At 41.9% G+C, this 24,024-nt stretch overlaps 1 protein-coding gene across 3 annotated transcripts in view; it reads right to left on the reverse strand.

Moving 5' to 3' along the window:
• The window catches only part of LOC116649185 (arachidonate 12-lipoxygenase, epidermal-type-like), a 99,444-nt gene that overhangs the window by 28,071 nt on the left and 47,349 nt on the right, over positions 1 to 24,024 (reverse strand). Inside the window, exons 4-5 of one of the 3 annotated variants that reach the window (XR_004302638.1) lie at positions 18,864 to 19,031; positions 15,231 to 15,269 (exon numbers count right to left, since the gene is read on the reverse strand). The exons of 1 other annotated variant lie outside the window; for it this stretch is intronic. The gene's annotated coding sequence lies outside the window, so the exon portion shown is untranslated. Of the gene's footprint in view, positions 1 to 15,230; positions 15,270 to 18,863; positions 19,032 to 24,024 lie in introns of those variants that run through there. One more of the 3 variants, XR_004302639.1, reaches the window with a different exon arrangement.

Below are 24,024 nucleotides of genomic sequence, written 5' to 3' on the forward strand. Positions count from 1 at the left end.
ATTAGACCACTTTCTTACACCATACACAAAAATAAATTCAAATGGATTAAAGACCTAAATGTGAGACCTGAAACCATAAAAATCCTGGAAGAGAGCACAGGCAATAATGTCTCTGACATTGGCCATAACAACATTTTTCTAGATGTGTCTCCTGAGGCAAGGGAAACAAAAGCAAAAATAAACTACTGGGACTACATCAAAATAAAAAGCTTCTGTGTAGCAAAGGAAACAATCAACAAAACTAAAAGACAATCTACTGAATAGGAGAAGATATTTTTAAATGATAGATCCAATAAAGGGTCAGTATCCAAAATATATAAAGAACTTATAAAATTCAACACCAAAAAAACAAATACTCCAGTTAAAAATTGGGCAGAAGACACGAACAGGCATTTCTCCAAAGAAGACATCCAGCTGGCCAACAGACACATGAAAAGATGCTCAACATCACATCAGGGAAATGCAAATCAAAACTACGAGATTTCACCTCACACCTGTCAGAATGTCTAAAATCAAAAATACAAGAAACAACAAGTTTGGGGATTAGTTTACCCTGGTGGGAGGACCAAAAAGAGAAATGGCAGAAAACTGGAAAGCACCTCGTAAGGGAGGAGCTCAGGAAAGGAACACCAGAATGTTGTCTGTGATCTGCTGAGATCACTCCTGAACTGCACATGCAAAGTCAGATCACAAACAGACTGCCAAAGACTTTGAGAACTGCATTAAGAGACAAGCCACCATGCAGGTTCCAGCCTGGCCCCTGGGTGACACATGCAGGGACAGATCCAAACAGCATTACAAAGACCTGAGAAACAGAACTGGCCACAGAAGACTGACTGAAACTTGTGACCAGGACCCAGCCAGCTCAGCTGCCTTATAAAACAAAAATACCAGCATAATCTATAGGATTTAAACAAGATTGACTCCCACGCCATAAAATTCAAAATATTCAGAATACGATAAGAAGAAGAACAACCAGGGAAATGTCAACTCACATGAAAAGAGACAACAGAATGCCACGGTGAAGATAGCACAAAGGTTGGGATTATTTGACAAAGACTTTGAAGGAGTGGTTATAAAATACTCCAACGAGAAAGGACAAACACTGTTGAAGTGAATTAATAGACAGAAAGTCTCAGGAAACAAATGGAGACTCTAAAGAAGAACCAGATGAAATACTTTAGAACTAAAAAATACAATGAGTAAATGTTGTTTAATTCACTGAATGAGCTCAACCACAGAATGAAAATGACAAAGGGAAATGACACATAGATAACAGAAACTATGTAATTTGAACAACAGAGGGGAAAAAAGATTGAAAAATGTGAACAGAGCCTTAAGAACATGTAGAAGAATACCAAAGGTCTAACATTCCTGTCACAGAGTCCAAGAAAGACAGGAAAGAGGGTGTGGTGCAGGAAAAAGAAAAAAAACTTTTTTAAAGAGATAATAGCTTAAATTTTCTCAAACTTCCTAAAAGACATAGACACACAGATTCAAAAAGCTCAGCAAATCGCCGACAGGATAAAACAAACAAACAAAAATCCTTACCAGGCATATCATAATCAAACTACTGAAAACTAAAGACAAAGAAAAAAATCTCGGAAAGAGGAAAGCGTCGTGCTTCCTACAGAGAAACAATGATTCACAAGACTGAGGTGTCCTCATCAGAAAGAATGGAGGCCAGGAGGAAGGGGAATCCTAAAGTGCTCAAAGAAAAGAACCGTCAACTCAGAATTCTATATCCAGCAAAAATATCCTGGAGGGATGATGGTAAAATAAAGATGTTCTCCAATAAAGAAAAACCAAGAGAATCAGTGGCCAGCAGACCCGCTCCAAAAGGTTTGCTAACGGAAAGTCATTCTAACAGACTAGAAATGATACAAGCAGGAAACCTGCAATATTGGGAATAAAGGAATAGCAACAGCTATTTTAAATATCTAGGTAAATACACTATTCCTCTCCTAATGAATTATTAAGTATGTTTGATGGTTGACAGCAAATATTATAATCCTACCAATTTTAATATACATAGATGTGACACAATGGGCTGGCCTCTGATACCATCTCCTCGTTCTGCCAAGAACTTCTCGCTCTGCTCAGTGTGTCTTTTCTCTACCACATGGCTTCTCCTTCTTCGTAGCTTCTGTTTCCTGTGGCCATCTTGTCTCTTCCTGGCCCAATCTCATGAATTCCCATGAAATTTCACCAGCTAACTGAAACTCTCACTGCCTATTTGCCTGTAATGCCCACCCTCTCCCTGGCTCTCCTCTGTTCCCACCAACCTAAGAGGTGCCTACTCAGATTTCCAGACTCAGAAGTCTCTTCTGTGTCCCCTACTTTATGCTCCACAGCACGGTGTACAGAATTATTTCTTCATACTAACACATGGCGGCATGTAATTTTTACATTTCTGCTTCCCCCACTAGACGACATACTCCTACGGGGCAACACGTCTGCATTCTCAGTGCCTGGAGCATAGCAGGTGCTCACAGACATTTTTTTTTTTTTAATGAATCCAGTAAACAAACAAAATACTTTCCTACCTTTACCCTTCTTTTTCTCTGAAACAAGCAACCAGGCCTTCCAGCAGGGGCTTCTTTGAACCTCTGTAAGAATTAAATAATCTATTCGCTGCCTACCATAGTAGAGCTGAGGGAGCCAACTCCACCTAATTTCCCCTAGCCTGAGGCCTGTGTGGGCCCTTGCACAGCCACCTTGTGACCACGTCCAGTGGGGCCTCTAACCCTGGGCCCTACCAACGACAGGTGGGAGAGTGATCTTCACTCCATCTCATGCTCTTACCCTTCGTCCCCAAATACTCACTTCCACGTCTCCTTCAACCTGCTCCCTTTATCCTTTGCCATGACTTTTCCCTCATATCTTCCCATATATCTCTATTATTTATTCCCCCAACTTTGTCTTCTTTGTCTCCAAACACCGACCAACCACCCTATCCCTAAGCATAATCATTGTGCATAAAAGCTACTGAACATCTATGGTACCCACACCCTATGCCAGGCACTGAGGATAAACAGAAGGAGGCATAGTCTCTGCACATGGGAAACTCTAAAAGGCAAAACATGGATCTAAAGAGATATATGGGGGCACCTGGGTGGCTCAGTCCGTTAGGCGTCTGCCTTCGGCTCGGGTCATGATCCTGGGGTCCTGGGATCGAGCCCCGCATCGGGCTCCCTGCTCCGCGGGAAGCCTGCGTCTCCCTCTCCCGCTCCCCCTGCTTGTGTTCCCTCTCTCGCTGTCTCTCTCTGTCAAATAAATAAATAAAATCTTAAAAAAAAAAAAAATAGAGAGATATATGTAAAGACTGATCCAGTCTATCAATAACTAGCATCCTCAGGTTTTTGAAGGGAAATACCAAGGACACTGGAGGTGGTCAGAAAATGCTTCTTGTTAGAGACAGGGCATTGATGAAGGAGCAGAAGGCAAGCTGAGGACAAAGCAGAAGCTGACACCCCACAACCCACCCCCCAATGGGATATCTGTGACATTCCTCATGCACTCCTCACTGCCCTAAAGCTAAGGAAAGGAAAAACAAATTGTTAACTTATAGAGATCACAATCCTGCAAGACCTGAGTCTCCCCATTTACAAATGTCTTAGCAATCTATAAGAACAAAGCATTTCTATCAATAACCTGGCTTCCAGAAGGAAATGTAGATACAATTAAATGTCCTTATAACCTGCAGCCCATTGAAAGATACTTGAATTGGGCAGAGTGTAATGTTCCTCCAGGAAGCTCCCAACTATCTTCATGTTAATGCCTTGCTAGAGGGAAAAACAACCTTAACTGGACACTGGCAAGGCCTCCCGTATCCTGTGAGTCTTCTTTAACATATGAAAATCCTTTTGGGGCCCCTGGGTGGCTCAGCCGTTAAGCGTCTGCCTTCGGCTCAGTCAAGATCCCAGGGTTCTGGGATCGAGCCCCGCATCGGGCTCTCTGCTCAGTGGGGAGCCTGCTTCTCCCTCTCCCACTCCCCCTGCTTGTGTTCTCTCTCTCTCTCTCTCTCTCTCTCGCTGTCTCTGTCAAATAAATAAAATCTTAAAAAAAAAAAAAGAAACCTCCTTTTTCCTTACCTCCCCCAACCCCATAGTATATATATAATCAGCCACACCTCACAACCCAGGGCAGCAGCTCTTTCTGCCCATGGGTCCTGTCCCCGTGCTTTAATAAACCACCATTTTGCACCAAAGACGTCTCAAGAATTCTTTCTTGGTTGTCAGCTCCGGACCTCACCTCACTGAACCTCCCCTATATTCCAAAACCCCATCAGCATGACTGGGTTTTGAGATAGGAAGAAAAGCTCTCGGGCAGTTCAGAAAAAGGGAATCAGAATTTCAGACTGAGTTAGTGGCTTGAGCAGAGATCCAGGAGCCAAGAGGTACAAGGTGTTTTAGAACAATAGTTAAATTATTTAGGCTAGAATAAAAAGGAGGTATAGGGAAGTCATGGAGATGAGATTGGAAAGATAATTTGGTGCCAGACTATGAGAGGTCTAATTGCCAGGTTGAGGAATTGGGACAGTGGTGGGTAAGCAAGAAAACAAGGATTTCTAGGTTGAGGAAGAACAGAAGATTCAGATTTAAATAGTGATTATAAAGGTTGGCATGGCCAACAAATGTCTCTTAAACATATGAAAAGAGTTTTCAGCCTCATTCACAATAAGACAAAAGCAAATGAAAAGACACCAAGGTACTATTGTTTTACTAATCAGATTGGGGGAAAAAATCTAAAAATAACAACAATAATAAAAGTAATTAACACTCTCTTGCTATGTCCCATTCACTGTTCTAAGTGCTTTAGACACATGAACTCATGTGTTTAATAGCACACTCTTTTGTGTGTAATAGGATAATAGGGTAGTCACAATCTCATTCGGTGCTAGTGGGTTACGTTTATTTTTGTTTCCCAGGACCCCGGGACCATGACCCGAGCCGAAGGCAGACGCCTAATGACTGAGCCACCCGGGTTATGTTTATTGAATAGAGCTCCTAAGGAGGGCAAATGGTAATATCTAACAAGATTACAAATGTATATCTCCTTTGAGCCAGCAGTAATGTTTCTGAAATGTCAGTATTCAAACACACTTGCACACAGACGAAATAATGTGAGTAGAAGGTTAATCATTGTCTCACTGTTTGCTTTAGTAAAAAATCAGGAAAACATCTAAATGTCCATCAGCAGATGACTGGTTAAATACGTTATAGTAAATTCATACAATGAAATATTTTGCGGCTGTAAAAAGAATGAGGAAGTTCTCTGTGCTGATATACAAAGATATCCAAAATACACATAAAAAGGGCAAGATTAAGAACAGTGTGATTAAGAACGCCTGGGTGGCTCAGTCAGTTAAGCATCTGCCTTGGGCTCAGGTCATGATCCCAGCGTCCTGGGATCAGCCCCACATCGGGCTCCCTGCTCAGCGGGGCATCTGCTTCTTCCTCTCCCACTCCCCCTGTTTGTGCACTCTCTCTCTAATAAATAAATAAAATCTTAAACAAAAAGAAAAGAAAGTTTATTTTTTAAAAAAGAACAGTGTGCTTAGTATGCTCTCATTTGCATGCATTCATTTTGCTGGTTTGTTCATAAAGAAATTCTGAAGGAATAAACAAGAAACTAATACCATGGTCTCCAGGAAGGAGGTTGTGTGGGGATTAAATAGACAGGGACAGGAAGAAGACTTTTCATTCTATGCCTTGCTATTCATTCTAAAAATTGAAGGGGAGCTAGTACATTTATAAATTCTTGGAGGCGGTGTGCACTGGTACCGTAACATGGAAGGAATGTGCCTCTGAGTATCTAGAAACATAAAAATATACATGACTTTTCCCCATTAATTTTTAAAAGGATTTTATTTTTAAGTCATTATTTTAAGCCCCACCCAACATGGGGCTGGAACCCACAAACCTGAGATCAAGAGCTGCATGTTCCACCGACTGAGTCAGCCCAGCGCCCTTCCCCGTTAATCCTCCTGGAAACTGACTCTACTTCTCAGAAAAATCTATTTTATTTTCCCAGGGAAAATTTGCAAAATGATTTTTTAACCCAAAAAATCATTACTCCCAAATATAAAATTCAGCATGGCCGAATCAATCATTGTAATCTACCAAATGGAATAAACAAGTGAGAACAATAGTTATAAAAACCAGGTTTCCTAATACCATCCTCCATCCAAGACTCTAGGGCTGGGGCAGAGAAAAATACAAGATGAGCCCAGAGCATCTCACAGTGCCGGAGGTAAGGAAGTGTTAAAAAATAAAAATAAATAAAAGGATGGAGCATACCATGGGGAACACAGGAACCAACCTGAAAGAGCCACCAATGGCCAAAGCTGGAACAATTTCGGCAGCAAAGTAAACAATGAAGGATTAGATTATAACCCAAAGTATAAGATAAGTATACTTACTGATAGAAATAAATAAATGATTCCACTAATACATAACTGAGGAGAAGAAATAAACATTCCTTACAGAATTCTGAATAATTCATGAAGATACTACCCCCTCCAGGAAAAGGAGCATGGTTTCCTTCACCTCTTTTGGGCGTGGGCCGGACCCAGTGACTCAGAACAGAGCTGGGAACAGGGAAAGCAGGAACCTTACAGGAGAGAAACCTGGCCGATGCTGCCTTAGCCAAGTGAGCAAGGTCACATCACCAGTAATTGTCACGTGGATATCGCACGCCTTCTGATGCAATGTGATAAGAACGGCATGTCCCCTCTGCGGTAGTCTTTCCAAAAACACATAACCCCGTTGTAATCGTGAGAACAATCAGACAAACCCGCTTTGAGAGACTTTCTACAAGCACTTAAAACCAGTCCTCCCCCAAGCTCTCCGGGTCATGAAACATGAGGAAGTGCTGAGAAACTGTCATAGGGACTGAGACAGAACAAGTACACGCAATGTGGCTGTCCTGGGTTGGATCCTGAATTTACAAAGGATACGAAAGGAAAAACTGGTAAAGCCCGCACAAATTCTGGAGTTTGGTTAATCGTAAGGTACCATTGGCGATTCCCTGGTTTTGTCAAGTGGACTGATATAAGGTAAGACGATGACGCTGGGAGAGACAAACCCGGTGAGGGACCTATGAGAAGTCTCTCGACGGTTTCTGCAAATCCTCTGTAATCAAAATAGATTCCACACTACAAATTTTATTAAGAAAACTCTTAACAACATGGAAAATGCTTATGATGCGACATTAATGGGGAAAAAAAGGGATGACAAAGACGTATTTGCCCAGGGGAAAAGGGAAAATGAATAGAAAGACAAGAGGAAGTGAAAGTTGGCTCCCTCTGGCCTGTCCCACCTGGTCTCGGCCCCACACTTTCAACTTCGCTGAGGCAGCCACCCAAACACTCAGAGGAGTGTCTGCCCTTTTCTCTCCTGCCAGCCCAAATCCTCTTCCACCCTCCCCATGAAAGAAGCTCTACCGCACTTGTTGGAATGGCTCCTTCCCTTTGTGCCAAATTTCCTGCCTGTGGGTGTTCTATGCCCAAGCCCTACCTTGACTTTGCTGTGAGACAGGTCATACCCTCCTTCCCAGAGCTGGACATGACTTTGCTTCTGCAGGTGCAAACACAACTGCCCCGGACATTTTAGGTTCCCTAAGGGCTGGATGCCCATGTGGATCCACTTCCCACCCTCCCACTTCCCGAGGCCCGTGCACCTGCGTAAGTGAGACCCGGGCTGGTCTCTTGAGCCCTGGGCATCCCAAAATGAGACCATAAGGAGGCAGGAGTGAGGCCAAGGCCCATCAAAGAGTAAGCTCAGTGTGTGGGGGGATTCCTGGATCTCTGCGCATCTGGGTGTGGAGAGGAACACTGTGCTGTAGGCCAGGATCCCTTTTTATCCTTCTTTCAAAGCCCCTGATGGCAGACCAGATCTCCCCGAACATCCCAGCTCAGTTTCCCTCCCCAGTAGGCACGGTCCTGAAAAGTCTATGTGCCAGTTCTCCTTGTTCAACCCTCTCCAGCTCTAGAGTAGAGATGTAGGATGTAGGAGAGATGGGATAGAAGATGAAGGGAACATTACTGACCTCAGACATCAAGTCCACACAGGTAGTATGAGCTGAAGGCTGGAACCTGGGTCTCTCAGGAGGAGGCAGCTACAGAGAACATGGAGGACAGGGGCTAGAAGCTTCCAGAAGCTTGAGATCCCTTTTCTCTGCTTCCCAAGTGGTCCTGGCAGTGCAATCGAGGAATATTTCTCACCTGGCCTGTGTGAATGGGAGCCGCCTTCCCTGAACAATGGTTGAATCCAGGACCTGGTGTTGGATCTGTCCTAGGAGTGCCCCCAGCTAGCCCCCAAGTCCACAACTTAGGTTCCGGCTCACTCTTGGTGGTGTACATTCTCTGGGTATGGGCCCATGTATCCACCATTATGGTATCACCCAGGGTATTTTCACTCTCTGGAAGTCTTCTGTGCTCTGCTCGTTCACACCTCCTCTTCCTCTGCTGGTCCATCCCTCCTCCTCCCTCCAAGCCCTGGCAAGCACTCATGTTTTCATTTCTCCACAGCTTTGCCTTTTCCAGAATGTCATATTGTTGGAATCGTACAGTATGGAGCCTACAGACTGGCTTCTTTCACTCAGTGATATGCATGTAAGGTTCTTCATGTATTTTCATGGCTTCACAGCTCGTTTAGTTTTAGCACTGAACAATATTCCATTGTCTGGTTGTACCAGTTTATTTATGCAGTGAAATGATGCTCCATATGTGAAGTTTATTTATTTATTTATACTTGAGGACATCTGGGTTACATACTTTTGGCAATTATGAATAGAGCTGCTATAAACATCCGTGTGCAGGTTTTCACGAGAACATAAGCTTTCAATTCCTCTGGATAAATACCAAGGAGCATGACTGCTAGATCATATGGAAAAAAATGTGTTTAGTTTTTTTTTGGGGGGGGGTTTCTTTCAAGTTTTAATTTAAATTCCAGTTAACATAAAGTGTAACATTAGTTTCAGGTGTACAATTTAGTGATTCATCACTTATATACAACACCCCGTGCTCATCAGGACAAATGCGCTCCTTCACCCCCATCCCTTATTTCACCCATCCCCCCACCACCTCCCCTCTGGTGATTATCAGTTTGTTCTCTACAGTTAAGAGTCTGTTTCCTGGTTTGTCCCTCTTTTTTCTTTTTACCCCTATGTTCATCTGTTTTGTTTCTTAAATTCCACATTGAGTGAAATCACATGATAATTGTCTTTCTCTGTCTGACTTATTTCACTTAGCATAATCCTCTCTAGCTCCATCCAGGTCACTGTAAATGGCAAGATTTCACTCTTTCTGATGGCTGAGTCATATTCCATTGTATATATAGACCACACCTTCTCTATCCATTCTTCACTGGATGGACATCTGGTCTCTCTCCGTGCTTTGGCTGTTGTTGATAATGCTCCTGTGAACATCGGGGTGCATGTGCCCCTTCGTATCTGTATTTCTGTATCCTTTAGGTAAATAACGTAGTAGTGCGAGTACGTTTAGTTTTGAAAGAAACAACCAGACTGTTTTCCAAAGTGGCTGCACCATTTTGCGTTCTCACCAACAATGAGTGAGAGGTCCTGTTGCTCCAGATCCTCACGGCATTTGCTGTTGTCAGTGTTCTGAATTTTGGCCATCCTAACAGGTGTGTTGTGGTACATCATCCCTGTTTTAATTTACATTTCTATAATGACACGATATGGAGCATCACTTCACGTGCTTATTGCCCGCTGTCTATCTTTATTGGTAAGGTGACTGTTAAAGTCTTTGGCACATGTTTTAATCAGGTTGTTTGTTTTCTTATTGTGGAATTTTAAGAGTTCTTTCCATATTTAGAATAATAGTCTTTTGTTAGATGTATCTTTGCAAAATATTTTCCCAGTGTCACATAACTGAATACTATGAATGACATAAACAACATGGATACACCTCAAACAATATTGTGGGGCAAAAGAAGAAAGACCCAAAAAAAGTATATGATTACATATATATGAAATTTAGGAACAAAGAAAGTTAATCTAAAGGGTTAGAAACTAGAGCAATGGTTGTTTCCAAAAGTGGAAATATGGACAGGAGGGAATATTTGTAAGTGATAGAAATAGTCTATATTTTTATTTGGATAGTGGAAAACAGGTGTATAATTATGTAAAAAAACTAATTAAACTTAAGATCTGCATATCTTACTCAATATAAAACACACCACAACAAACAACACCAAAAACTTTGATTTTTTTTTTTATACTACAAGATGATGAATTGGCCTGAATCATTGTCAAAAGTCATTTTATATAATCTTGACATCAACAAAATAAGACAAAGACTATTGACACTGTCATTCCAGGCATGTGAATCAGGCTCTTGTGGCCTGATCTGGGTCTTTAACCCATGAGGTCAGATGAAGAGCCTAAAGATCCCTCAGAAGGGGGGACCGGAAAGTGCTCAGGTGTGAAGCAGACAGAGCTGTGTTCGAGGCTCTCCCACCACGCACTGGCTGTGTTGCCATGGCAACTGCTTCAAACCCTCTGAGCATCCCTTCCCTCATCTGGAAAAAGGAGGTAACATCATAACCTCACAGGTTTGTAGGGAAAATTAAATGAGATAATGTACATAAAGAGTTCAGCAAAGTGCCTCCTAGGAGAGGTAAATCTAGCCAGAAAATGATGATTGGTAAAACAGAGCTTGGATTCTGGGGGTTTCCCTCTTTCTCTCAGAACCTACAATTACTGAGGCTCCAATCCCAGGTAAGACAGATGCACTGGGGGGCACTCTCATTGTGATGAAGACGACATGGCCTCTTTGAGGTGCATGTTGACTGGGAATAAAGCAGAGAGGAATTTGTTAGCAATCTCTTGAAGATGGGTTTGCCTGGGTCTGAGGGTTCTATGGATGACCATACCTAGCAGCAGGTGTAAATGATTCCTTGTTTGGAATTTCCATTCCAATATTCCCAAAGATTTTGTAGAATATTGTTCTAAGTTGCAATTTGGTCTGATTGTCTAAGAAACATAAAGAGATAGGACTTACCTACATGTCATACAATCTAGTAGATTTGAAAAGGAACCACATAGAACAAATATAACACGTTTAAAACTACAACACGATGTTAACACTCAGTGAATAGGTTTGACAGCAGGTTAGACATATTTTAGGGGAGGATTAGTAAAAGATAAAACATTAGGAACCTACTCAGAAAGCAAACAGGGAACAAAGACATGGAAAACGTGAGATAAAAGTTGAGAGACCAGCAGTAAGGGGGCGAATGTACGTCTAACCAGAGTTCCAGATCCACAGGGCAGGAAATACTCTGGGCACATAATGGATGAGAATATTTCAGAACTGAAGAGAGATACACATCCACACATTCAAAGATCCCAGAAACGCCCTGGCAGAAAGGTTCTAAAAGTTTAAGAGAAATCCACACGTAGACACACCATACTGAAATGCAGAACATCCAAGACAAAGAGAAATTCTTATGTGTGGTCACAGAACATGTTCAATGCGCTATGAGAAGGCAGTCTGGGGAAAGCACCACGGGCAAAACACTTGGTTTCTTCAACAAATAAATTAGAAAGAAAGCGGAAAAAAGGAAATGAACATACAGATCTAAAGAATCTAACAAATATAAAAACTACTAGCAATGTGAGCCTCTTATTCAAGCTTAAAAAATCATTTATAAAACAACTGGAAATTTGAACACTGACTAGATATTTAATAATATGAATAAATTATTGTTAATTTTTAGGGGCAATACTAGTATTACACTTATGTTTAAGAGAAATCCCTTATCTTTTAGGTTGTATACTGAAAGATTTATCTATGAAATAATGTGATGTCTTCCATTTGCTTCAAAATAAAACAGGTGGCTGGGAAGTGGGTAGGAGTACAGATGAAAAAAATTGGCCATAAATTGGTAATTATCAAACTTGAATCATGAGCAAACAGGAATTATTATACTATTTGTCCACTTCTTCATATAAATAGTTGTAAAAAAATTACTTACAAAGTAGCAATAGTTGGACTTAGAGTTGATTTCTCAGATGTTGCAAAAACAACTAAGGAGAGCAGAACACAGTGAAATGAGACCTTCTAGGACCCGTGCAAATACACTTCAACATTGCCTCCATTTGGCCACCAGCAAACCCTCAATAATGAAGATTCTTTTTTTTTAATTTAAATTAAATTAGCCAACTCATGATGTACTATAAGTTGGATAATGAAGATTCTAAATGACACCCTTCAGGACAAAAGAAAATGGTCCTAGATGGAAAGTCAGAATTTCAAGAATGAATAAAGAATATAGAAAATTGTAAAGATGTGAGTAAATGTAAGTGAAAATGGATTCTATTAAATACTGGTATTAAGGAGGATTTTTAACTATTTAAAAATTTTTCTTGTGTGAAATTTTATTGTTTTTAAAATAGCTATATATATTTTTAATTTGAGTATAGTTGACACACAACATTGCATTAGTTTTGGGTGTACAACACAGAAGGAGGGTTTTTTCTTTTTTCCTTTTTTTAAAGATTTTATTTATTTATTTGAGAGAGTGCGTGCGCACAAGCAGGGCGAGCAGCAGGCTCCCCGCTGAGCAGGGGCTCGATCCCAGGACCCTGAGATCATGACCTGAGCCGAAGGCAGGTGCTTAACCAATTGAGCCACCCAGGCGCCCCGAAGGAGGATTTTTTTAAATGAAGACACCCAATAATAACATTAAAGTCTGAAAAGAGAAAATATAATTTAAATATATTCTAAGGTTTGTGATTGTCTGGGATGAGTGTAAAGACATTAATTAAATTTAGATTTTGATACATTGATAGTACATGTTGTAATTTCCAAGTAAGAACTAAAAGAAAGTGAAACAGTGCAGATCTTCCAAACAACTGATAGAGGGGATGAAAGGATTTATTTTCATTAAATGATTTAATAGTCATCAATCCAGAAGAAAGTAATAAAGGATAGGTGAAAAGCACATAGAACAGGCAGGACGAATTGAAAGCATAAATTAGATTATATATATATATATAATATATATGTTTCTGAGAGAAACATGTAAGTTTTTAGAAGGGTTGAACATTTTTATTTTTATTTATTTATTTTTTAAATATTTTATTTATTTATTTGACAGAGAGAGAGCACAAGCAGGGGGAGTGGAAGCAGAGGGAGAGGGAGAAGCAGGCTCCCCACTGAGCGGGGAGCCCGACGCGGGGCTCGATTCCAGGACCCCAGGATCATGACCTGAGCTGAAGGCAGTCGCTTAACCAACTGAGCCACCCGGGTGCCCAGGGTTGAACATTTTTAATTGGAAAATATAAAATGTGTATGTGTGTGTAAACCCAAAAGAATTGAAAGAAGAGACCCAAACACATCCCTATTACACCGGTGTTCACAGTATCATTGTTCACAATAGCCAAAGGATGGAAACAACCCAAGTGTCCACCAACAGATGAATGGATAGACAAGATGTGGCGTATGCAAACAATGGAGCTCTATTAAACTGCGAAACGGAATGAAAGTCTGATACATGCTAGGACGTGGCTGAAACTTTTGAACATTAGGACAAGTGAAAGCAGCCAGGCAGAAGAGAACACACACTGTGATTCCACTAAGAAAAGGTTCCTACAAGAGGTAAAAGGGGGACTTCCCCCCATAGGGGGGGATGGGAAGTCACTGGTCAGTGGGCACAGAGTCTCTCTGGAATGATAAAAAGTTCTGCAAATGGATGGTGGTGATGGTGGCGTAACAATGTGAATATCCTTAATGCCACTGAATTGTACACTTAGAATGGTTAAAATGGTAAATTTTATGTTATACATATTTTACCACAACAAAAATGTGTGTATGTATACACACACACACATATCCAGCAGATATTTGTCACTCTATTAATTGCAGAAACAAAAAAATTGAAGGCAAGCAGCATTTCTAGAGCTAAACAGGTTCACTTCATATTGATAAAATAAATGCTCAATTCACCAAGAAGATATAATGATTTAAGTTTACATGAACCTCATAACATCATCTCAAAATACATGAAATAAAAATTAAGACAAATGGGGCGCCTGGGTGGCTCAGTCGTTAAGCGTCTGTCTCCGGCTCAGGTCATGATCCCGGGGTCCTGGGATCCAGCCCCGCATCGGGCTCCCTGCTCAGCGGGGAGTCTGCTTCTCCCTCTCCCTCTGCACCTCCTCCTGCTCATGCACTTTCTCTCTCTCTCTGTCAAATAAATAAATAAAATCTTAAAAAAAATCGACACAACTATGTGGAGAAGCAGACAAGTCCACAATCATACTGGGGATATTTTATTTTATTTTATTTTTTTAAAGATTTTATTTATTTATTTGACAGAGAGAGAGATAGTGAGAACAGGAACACAAGCAGGGGGAGTGGCAGAGGGAGAAGCAGACTCCCCGTGGAGCAGGGAGCCCGATGCGGGGCTCCATCCCAGGACCCCGGGATCATGACCTGAGCCAAAGGCAGACGCTTAATCCACTGAGCCACCCTGGTGCCCCTATCTGCGATTTTCTATCAGTGCTGACCTAGATCACGTGGGGGAGGACAGGCTGCTTTATAAACAGTGCTAGGACAGGTAGGTCTCGATACAGAAAAAACCTGAGTCTTTTTCTTATTGTACATAAATCAGCTTCAAGTAGCTTAAAGGTCTAAATGTAAAAGATAATACTATAAGTCTTTCAAAAGAAAATGTAGGAAAATATCTTCAAGACCCCGGGGTAAGATTTCTTAAATAAGATGCAAATAATACTAACCCTGAATAAAGAGACTGATAAAGTGACCAACACGAGAATTAAGAACTTCTGCTCATCAAACAACACTATACAACTGTTGAACTGGGTGACTGGAGTGGAGGGGTTTATTATATTTTCTGTGTTTTGTGTATGCTTTAAATAACAATTAAAAAGCTTCCTTATGCCAATCTCATAAAGAAAACTATAAGAGAATAATGCAGGAGAGGATATTTGTAGCACATGTATCCCCCCAAAAAGTGGTAGTACCTAGAACACAACACAGTTGAACTTGGCCAAGTAGGTCCTTATAGAACAACACACCCAACATTGCATAACACATCCTCTTTTCAAAAACACACAATGAATCAATAAGTAAGAGACAACCTCATAATAACCAGACAAAACAGGGGGGTACCTGGGTTGCTCAGTAGGTTAATCGCCTGACTCTTGATCTCAGCTCAGGCTGGTCTCAGGATTGTTGAGTTCAAGCCCCGCATTGGGCTCCAGGCTGGGCATGGAGCCTACTTAAAAAAACAAACAAACAAACCTTAGCCATTTATAAAAAATAACTAACTAGACAAAACACTTGAACAGACACTTCGCAGAAGAGATCCAAATGGTCAATAAGCATATTTTAAAATTCTCAACCTCATTAGTAATAAAAAAAAAATTAAAACTTCAATGAGCTACAACTACATACTTCCAGGATAGCTAAAATAAAAACACTCATCATGCCAAGGATTACCAAGGATGTGGGACAATTCTCATCTCCTGCTCATGAGAGCTTTGATTCCTACAGCCACTTTGGAAAGTCAGGAGATTTTTTAACAAAGTTGAATTTGCTCACACCCCACAAACTAGCTAATCCAATTCTAGGCACATACTCTGGAGAAACTCTAGTCTATCTGTACCATATGTGCAAAGAAATTACATTATTCTTAACAGTTATTAATAGGAAACCATCCACTGTGCATCAACAGGGAAATGGATGAATTGTGGTATATTTGTGCAGGAGAGCACCGCAAAGCCGTGGAAATGAATGAGCCACAGCTACGCACAGCAATGCGAATTAACATTACAAACGTACCATCGAGCTGAAGAAGCAAGACAGCAATTTAGTACGATTCCAATTATATAAAGTTCAAGAACAGACAACACTAAATAATGCATGTCTACAAGCAAAAACTATAAAGGTGGGCAAGGAAATCGTTACCACAGGTTAGAAGAATGGTTACTTCAGGGCGAGTTTTTAGGGGGAAAGTAAATAATGACACACTGGCAATATTCTAATTTTGAATTGCTTCAGTGTTTTCTTTGAATTCCACATATATATGTGTTCTTTTGTCTGTTTAAGCCGTGTGCGCTAAAAAAAAAGTCTTTCTTAAGAAAAGAAAAAGTCACGAAATATTTAAAGATAACCACCACCCTAAGTTAAGCAACTAACTTAAAGCCCACATGAAAGATTTAATTTTTTAAATTATTTTTTTAAGATTTTATTTATTTATTTATTTATTTGAGAGAGAGCACAAGCAGGGGGAGAGGCAGAGGGAGAGGGAGAAGCAGGCTCCCCACTGAGCAGGGAGCCCGATGTGGGGCTTGATCCCAGGACCCTGAGATCACGGCCTGAGCCAAAGTCAGACGCTCAACCAACTGACCCACCCAGGTGCCCCACATGAAAGATCTTTAAAAATACTGTAAAATTGGCTATCTAATCAGAAAAACGTATAATCAAAAAGAACAAAAGTGGGGCGCCTGGCTGGCTCAGTTGGAGGAGCATATGACTCAGTCTCGGGGTTGTGAGTTTGAGCCCCACATAGGGTGTAGAGACTACTTAAAAAAAAAAAAAAAAGAGTAAGAGAGAGACAGAGAGAACTGGATAAAACCAATTCACGCTCTACTGGTTAGAAATAAAACAAGAAACCCTATACATCCAGTTACCTAAAGTAATAGAGCAGGGGTGCTCAGCCTTTTGAGGGCATCAAGTCCTGAAGAATCTAATGGAAGTCAAGAGCCCTTTCTCCTGAAAGATCACATTTACAGGAAATTCGTGTGCAATTTCAAAGAATTCACAGACCCACTAAAACTCAACCATCAGCAGGAGGGTGTCTGGAGCCCAGCGTCAGAACCTCTGCTGTGGAATCTAAGGTCCCCATTCCCGGGAACACAGCGGGCAGATGTTTTTCCTCTCAGGTGGTTACACAGGAGCTTCCCGGGCTGCACATCTCCGTCACCTGAGACCCGTCCTCCGAAACCAGAAGTAGCACAGACGAGGGACCGGGGACTATCTCAGAAACGTTCCCCAAAGTGGCAAACTGAGAGCAGGTCACACACCATCTTAGGGAAACTCGGTAGTAAAAGAAATTCTGCTTGTGAGTTTGGGAAGGATAAATAAAATCCCCCAGCCAGACCCTGGGGATGGTTGCCAAGCCATTTAGTTGCTCCCGAGTGAACTCCGAGGGGCTCTCGGTGCTGCTGCTTTGGAAGGGCACCAGTCGGGTGACTCTGGTGTGCACAGCCCACTGCACGTAAGCAGGAGGGAGCCGGGAGCTCAGGGTGGGGCAGTTCCTAGACCACGCTCTTACAATGCCCGAAGTAACACGGGCATTTTTAGAGATGCTGTCTTAAGGATAACAGCAACTACAGCATGGAAATGGCGGAGTAAAAGAACATATAGAACCTGCAATTTACAGCCTTGTGATTTAAAGCAAAACTATCACGCAGGGATTTTTGAGGGGCACTAATTTGCACTGGGTGATAGGCTATTGGCTTATTGGTTATAGATATTGAGTCTACTATCATAAACTCGTTGGAACAGGAGCCCTGGAGCTTCGTGAGCTCTTAAGAATTTCTGTTCAAGGGGCGTCTGGGTAGCTCAGTTGGTTAAGCGTTGGATTCTTGGTTTTGGCTCAGGTCATGATCTCAGGGTCATGAGATCAATTCCCTGAGTCAAGCTCTGTACTCAGCGGGGAGTCTTCTTGACATTCTCTCTCTCTCTCTCTCTCCCTATGCCCCTTTCCCCACTCACTCTCTCTCTATCTCAAAAGAAAAAGAAGAAGAATTATTTCTGTTCAAAAAATAGATTCCTACTTTCTGCTCAGTTTTTCTGTAAACCTGAAACTGCTCTAAAAAATAAAATCTATTAATTTAAGAAATGTAGACTCTGGATATGAAGAGTATTCTTTAAAAAAACCAAACAAACCTTGGAATCAGCGTGGTCTTCATTAAACAGTTACAAAATATAAGTGATAGCACTTCTGATCTTCATTCTTAGAAACCAAACCAGATCTGTCTTCAGAAAGAATGTAAGGATACCTAACTCATGAAGTATGTGCTTCTTAAAATGAAGGTGAATTATTGGTCCTGGTTAGAGAAATCAGGAGAGGAAGTTCAACTGAGTGAGCGTGAAAAAAAAAGAACAAGATTCTGTAAGAGATGTGCTTTCTGAGGACACCTGAAAGCGACTGAAATGCATAACAAGGAGAGGACCTGGCAAAGTTTCACTGCTGGGGAACAGCGATGCCCTAAAAATATTCCTGCTTGTACATAACTAACATGCTCTACATGGAAGCAGTTTGGAGTGTTGACTAGGAGTGTGATTACTCTAGGGCGGGTTATGGGCGTACATGGCTGTTGTATTTTTTTCAATTAAAAAAAATTTTTTTTTAAAAGTAAGCTCTACACCCAACGTGGGGCTTGAACTCATGACCCTGGGACCAAGAGTCGCACGCTCTACGGACTGAGCCGGCCAGGTGCCCTGCGGCTGTTATATTTTTGACAGAACTGCAAGTCAACAGATTTCCAAAGAATCCCACCATGCAACGACCCCAGTTCAGATGCATTTTCCATTCAGATGCCTGTTTGATACTTTGAGGCCTCAGGTATTTCCAGAAATGACAGTTGTCCTAGATATTTCCAGGAACACCAGCGGCCACGCTCAGAGTGGTGCCAGACCCTATGTATCACCCACGACTACAAACCCAGTGCTGGTTACTTTAGAGTGTCTCTGGCAATGTGGAAGATAATTGTGATCCAGAATGTCTGCAAACAGAGAGGGAAATGCTTAAAAGAAAAAGCCTGAGCCACACAGTTAATAAACATGCAATCTGTGTTCTCACTCAGGTAGTGTTAGGCCTGCTGAGAAGGTCTGCGTTTTCCCCTCCAGGACCATGTGGCTCAGATTTTCCTGATGTGTCAGGAGGATGTCATGACCGCCGAGCCACTTACACGAAGTCTCTTTCAAGTAGTGGATGTCGTTCCAGTGAGACATTCACTCAGGATGAAAGCTGGGAGAGAGTAAAGGAAATGGAACAATTCATCAGGATCCACACCAGCACCTGTCAAGCCTTCACAACCTGTGGACCGCACGGCCCAGATCACGTTCTCCATTCCGTCCATCAAGGAGAAGACTCCCAGGGGCAGAGATGCTCCTTCAACACTCGTTCTTTTCTCGGTGCGGGTGGGAGAGACAACCAGGCCTGACCTCGACTGGACACTTCCCTCTACGTTCATAAACTGTAACAACACTAAACACGCACTACAAAGAGGTCATCGTAAATAATTCACAGCACAATGTGAACTTGTTTCACTCGCTTATTCAGGCGCGTCCTTTCGGGCAGCATCATTAACCATCTTACTCTTCTTACGTACAGCGTCTTGGGAGCCCAGTGGATACGCTCTTGAGAGAGCCGTAATTAGACCATGACGGGGTACAGGCTTAGGCAGGTAAAGGCAGGTTGAAGTCAAAAGTCTGTTGCTATGACTCACTGACGGTCACTGACACAGTTAAACGTCTAGGAAAAGGTCTTCTTTTGATTCTTCCAGACACTTTGCACCAGACTGCACTGGGCTACACGGAAAGCGGGTTTGGCTGTGTTCTTACTTGCGATGCACATTTTCTATGTGAGGCTCTGCTGTGAGAACTGCTTGTCGACTATTCCAATCCAGTACTAGCTGATTAACCCCGTATTTTTTTTTCTCTTCCCATTTCCAATGGTTCATTTTCTCTCCAGTAGTTCCTGTCTTCCTTGATGCAGTTTTTTTTTTCATTTTTTTATTTTTTTAACTTAAATTCAATTAGACACAATTAGTACATCATTACTTTAGCCTTGAGTCCCATTTAATCTTCCCACTGCTATTTCTTGCGACTTTTTACTCATTTTCTCAGATTTCTGAGAAATCTGCTTTAGTATCTTCAGCTGCTTTAATATCCCTTTGAATCCTTTAGTCTCTCAGTTAATACATTTTCCAAAACCCCTAAGATGATTTGATTAAGAAAAACGCGAAACATGCCTCCGATTCTTATAAACAATCACACAAGTTACCTGTTAAATGTAAACATATCCATATGAACTAGCAAGATTTCCCTCTCACTAGAGCCTTGCTCATTTGTAGGCCTGCATGATTATGTGAAAATCACCCTCAACAACCGAGCCGTTTCCCCTTTTTATGGTTACAGTACCAGATTTTTCAAATTATTCAATTATATTTTGAACTACATCAGATAAACAAAAGAGTATAAGCATCTTATATAAATCTCACAAGAGAAATCTCTTGTTAACCCTCATATTTTATCTTATATGGAATGACTCTCATTATTATTATTTTTTTTTAATTTAGAAGATTTGGGGAGCCAGGCAGAGAAAGACAAATACTGCTTGGCTTTACTTATATGTGAAATCTAAAAAAAATTTTCAAGTGGAACACACAGAAACAGAGAAGAGACTGGTGGCCAGAGGCTGGGGGTTGGGACAAATGGGGACAGGCTGGAAAACGGCACACACGTTTGGTTACAAGATGAGTAAGGTCTGAAGATTGAATGTGTAAGATGGTGACTAGAGCTGGCAACACCGCCTTGTGCAACTGAAATTTGCTGAGAGAGTAGAACTTAAGTGTTTGCACCAAAACGAATCAATAAATAAAGGTAAGCATGGGAGCTGATGGATGCGTTCATTAACTCTATTGCAGAAATCCTTTCTTATTGCATATGCGTGTCAAATCATCACGGTGTACACTTTAGATCTATCACAATTTTATTGGTCAACTATACCTCAGTAAAGCTGGAGAAAAAGACTCAGGGGCCAAAGTGATTTTATGGGGGTCAGCCGCTTCCATATTCTCTGGTGTATCTTACTGTGCACGGCATCATGACTGTTTCCTCTCCTTTCCTAAATGTGGAACGCTGGCAATTTTTTCTTCATGACAGAACAATCCATGTCCACCACCATAGAAAATGTAGGTAATTTGGTGTGGCTCAGTTGGTTAAGTGTCCGACTCTTGGTTTCGGCTCAGGTTATGATCTCGGGGTCGTGAGATGGAGCCCCTCGTCCAGCTCTGTGCTCAGCGCGGAGTCTGCTTCTCCCTCTCCCTCTCCCTCTGCTCCTCCCCCCTCGCCCCTCCCCTCTTGCCTGTGCTCATGCATGCTCTCCCTCTCAAATAAATAATTAAACAAAATCTTGAAGAAAAAAGAAAATGTAGGTAATTTGGATAAACAAAAGAAGAAGAAATAATATGAAATCATCTAAAATTCTACCCAAGAGATGTTACCTTTGTGTACACTCCCTTCCTGTGTAAGCAGGGAGAGGCTAGTGCTTACCCCTCCTTGTGAAGGAATCTCCCCTCCGAGAGCCCCTACGGCTGCCTTAACTGATACCATGTAACCCTAGTCCACATGTCGCTCGGATGAGACCAAGGATGAGCACCCTATCTGTATTAGTCAGGGTGCAGTCAGGAAAACTGATACCACCCTGGGCCCTTCAAGCCAAATAAAGAAAATTGGTTACACAGGAAATGGAAAAGCCGAGAGGCCAACCACAGGATGGTGAGGCAAGGGAGAGGTTAGCAACAGCCGGAAGCCACTGCTACCCTAGGGCTGAAGGGGCAGCAGGAGAGGGAGGTTTTATTGGAGCATGGAGGTCGGGGCCAGCCGGAGCCAGAACCAAGGACAGGGATTTCCAGGGAGCTGGAACCACAGAGGGAGGGTCTGTCTGGAGGGAGCAGGACACTCATGGAAGAGAAGGAGCCACAGTCAACGACCTCACAGGGACAGAGAAATAGGGGAAATGTCCCCGTCCTCCCCTTCTCCTACTCTCCAATCATCCACCACTGCCTTCTGTTGGCCAGATTACCCAGAAGCCTCTGAGCTAAGGAACCTGAGGGAAGCGGGGAAAGGAGCAGCAGGGGTGAGCACAGACAGGTGATGTCCAGCAACTGTCTAAGGGCAGCCAATCAATGGGCTAGCCATTGATTTAGTTTGGTTCCTACCAAAAAGGGTTAAGCTGAATCTAGTCATGAGGAAATAACTAGGCAAATCCAAAATTGAAAGACATTGTGCAAACAACTGGCCTAGACTTTCTGAAAAAGTCAATGTCATAAAAGATGAAAGACAGCCAGGGAACTTGCCTAAATAAAAGTACATTAGGGAGACACGACAACTAATTTCTACTTGTGATCATGGTTTGAATATTGGATCCAAAAAAATCATATATGAAGGCCATTATTGGGGCAACTGTGGAAATATGAATATGGGTGTACATTAGATTATATACGATTGTTAAATCTCATGAGTGTGATCATTTGATTATGGTTATATAAGACAATGCCCTTGTTCTCAAGAGATATATACTAAAGTATTTAATGGTAAAATGTCATGATGTCTCCAACCAACTCCATACACATATGCATAGAAAAAGAAAGTGTGATCAAGCAAATGTGGCAAATGCTAAAATGGGTGAATCCAAGTCAAGGGTGTACAGCCATTTGGTGTTTTATTCTTGCCACTATTCTGAAGGCTTAATGTTTTTTCAAACTAAAAACTTGAGAAAAAGAACAGGTTGGCCTCTGACCTTTGAGCACGGATGTGGGGCAAAAAGATGAACTGAACCAATCAGTTCTTAGGAATTTGGACCTAAAAAACACAAAAAGCATTTTCTAGTTAGCAGTAAAGTTGGGGGTGACAGAAAATCATGAGTGGATCATGAATAGGTCATGAGTGGATGATGAGTGGATCATGTAATCCAAAATTATGTGGTGGGAGAAAAGATAGGGAAAATTATTTGCAAAAACAGCTGCCAAGTATTCTTCCCATCTTTGTAAGCACATGCCACTTCTCCCATCAGGAGGTGAAATCTGTTTCTCCTCCTTACCATATTGACTTGCGCTGACCAACAAAATGCAGTGGAAGTGACATGGTGTCAGTTCTAGAGCTCAAAGGGCCTGACAGCTTCTGCTTTACCTCTCCTGGAGCCCTGAGCTACCATATCAAGAAGCCCTGCTGGAGAGACTGGCCCCACCAGCCCCTAGTTGCTCTGGACACCTTAGCTGAGGAGCTACACATTGAGTGAAGTCATCCACATCCTCCAGCTCCAGTCAAGCTGGCCCAGCCAACACTTCATGGAGCAGAGATGAGCCATCCCTGCCAATCCCTTTGCCAATTACAGCATCATGAGCCAATAAATAAATGCTGATTGTTGTTTTAAGCCAATGAATTTGGGGGAGGTTTACGATATGGCCAATAGGGAACAGAGTAGACAGACAGAGACACAGAGATGCCTGGAGGGAGAGTAAAAAAAAACTGCCTGAGTTTTATCATTCCAGTTCATTCCACATGTAGGCTCAAAACAGCCCCTTTCCTTTCTTGAGTTAAATTGAGCAGGTCTCTATATTCCTTGCAACAAAAAGAGACGGGCACAAATGTCCTTGCCCTGTCCTTTCTTTTTGCAGGTGTTTTCATCTTCCAAAGACTCTGGATAAACATCTCTTATTTCTGCTTTCCACATTCATTCCCCTTTTACTGAGTAACAGCACCTGATTTTTTCAATGGTTTGTTGTGAACTGCATCATGCAAATAGAAGGGAGAATAAAATCATTTGTGCAATTTAAATATATTAATAGGATAAACAATCATCCGGCCAGTTTGAGATATAAAATATGGCCAGTCCTCCTGGAGCCTCTGTCTACCCCTCCTCAATTGTAGTCTCTTCTCTACCCCCAGCAGTGACCATTGTGATGACTTTTGTGCCGATCATTCCCATTTTCCCTTTTAGCTTTCCACCTACATATGCATCCCTAAATATTACTAAGTTTTGAAAATCTGAGCAGCAAGCAGCAATTAAGGACTGTAAGGAAAGGCTGATGCCACCACTGTTGGAGGGAAGCTCATGGAGAAGCTAAGCTGAATGGTCTCTGGGCCACTAGCTGGCTTCAGCTTTCCTGAGCATTTACAAGAGCCTTTGACAGGAAAATCATTGAATATGGGGTTGAGTAAAACCAGGCATCAGG

The sequence above is a fragment of the Phoca vitulina genome, unplaced genomic scaffold, assembly GCF_004348235.1.
Source record: "Phoca vitulina isolate PV1807 unplaced genomic scaffold, GSC_HSeal_1.0 scaffold47, whole genome shotgun sequence".
Lineage (NCBI taxonomy): Eukaryota > Metazoa > Chordata > Mammalia > Carnivora > Phocidae > Phoca > Phoca vitulina.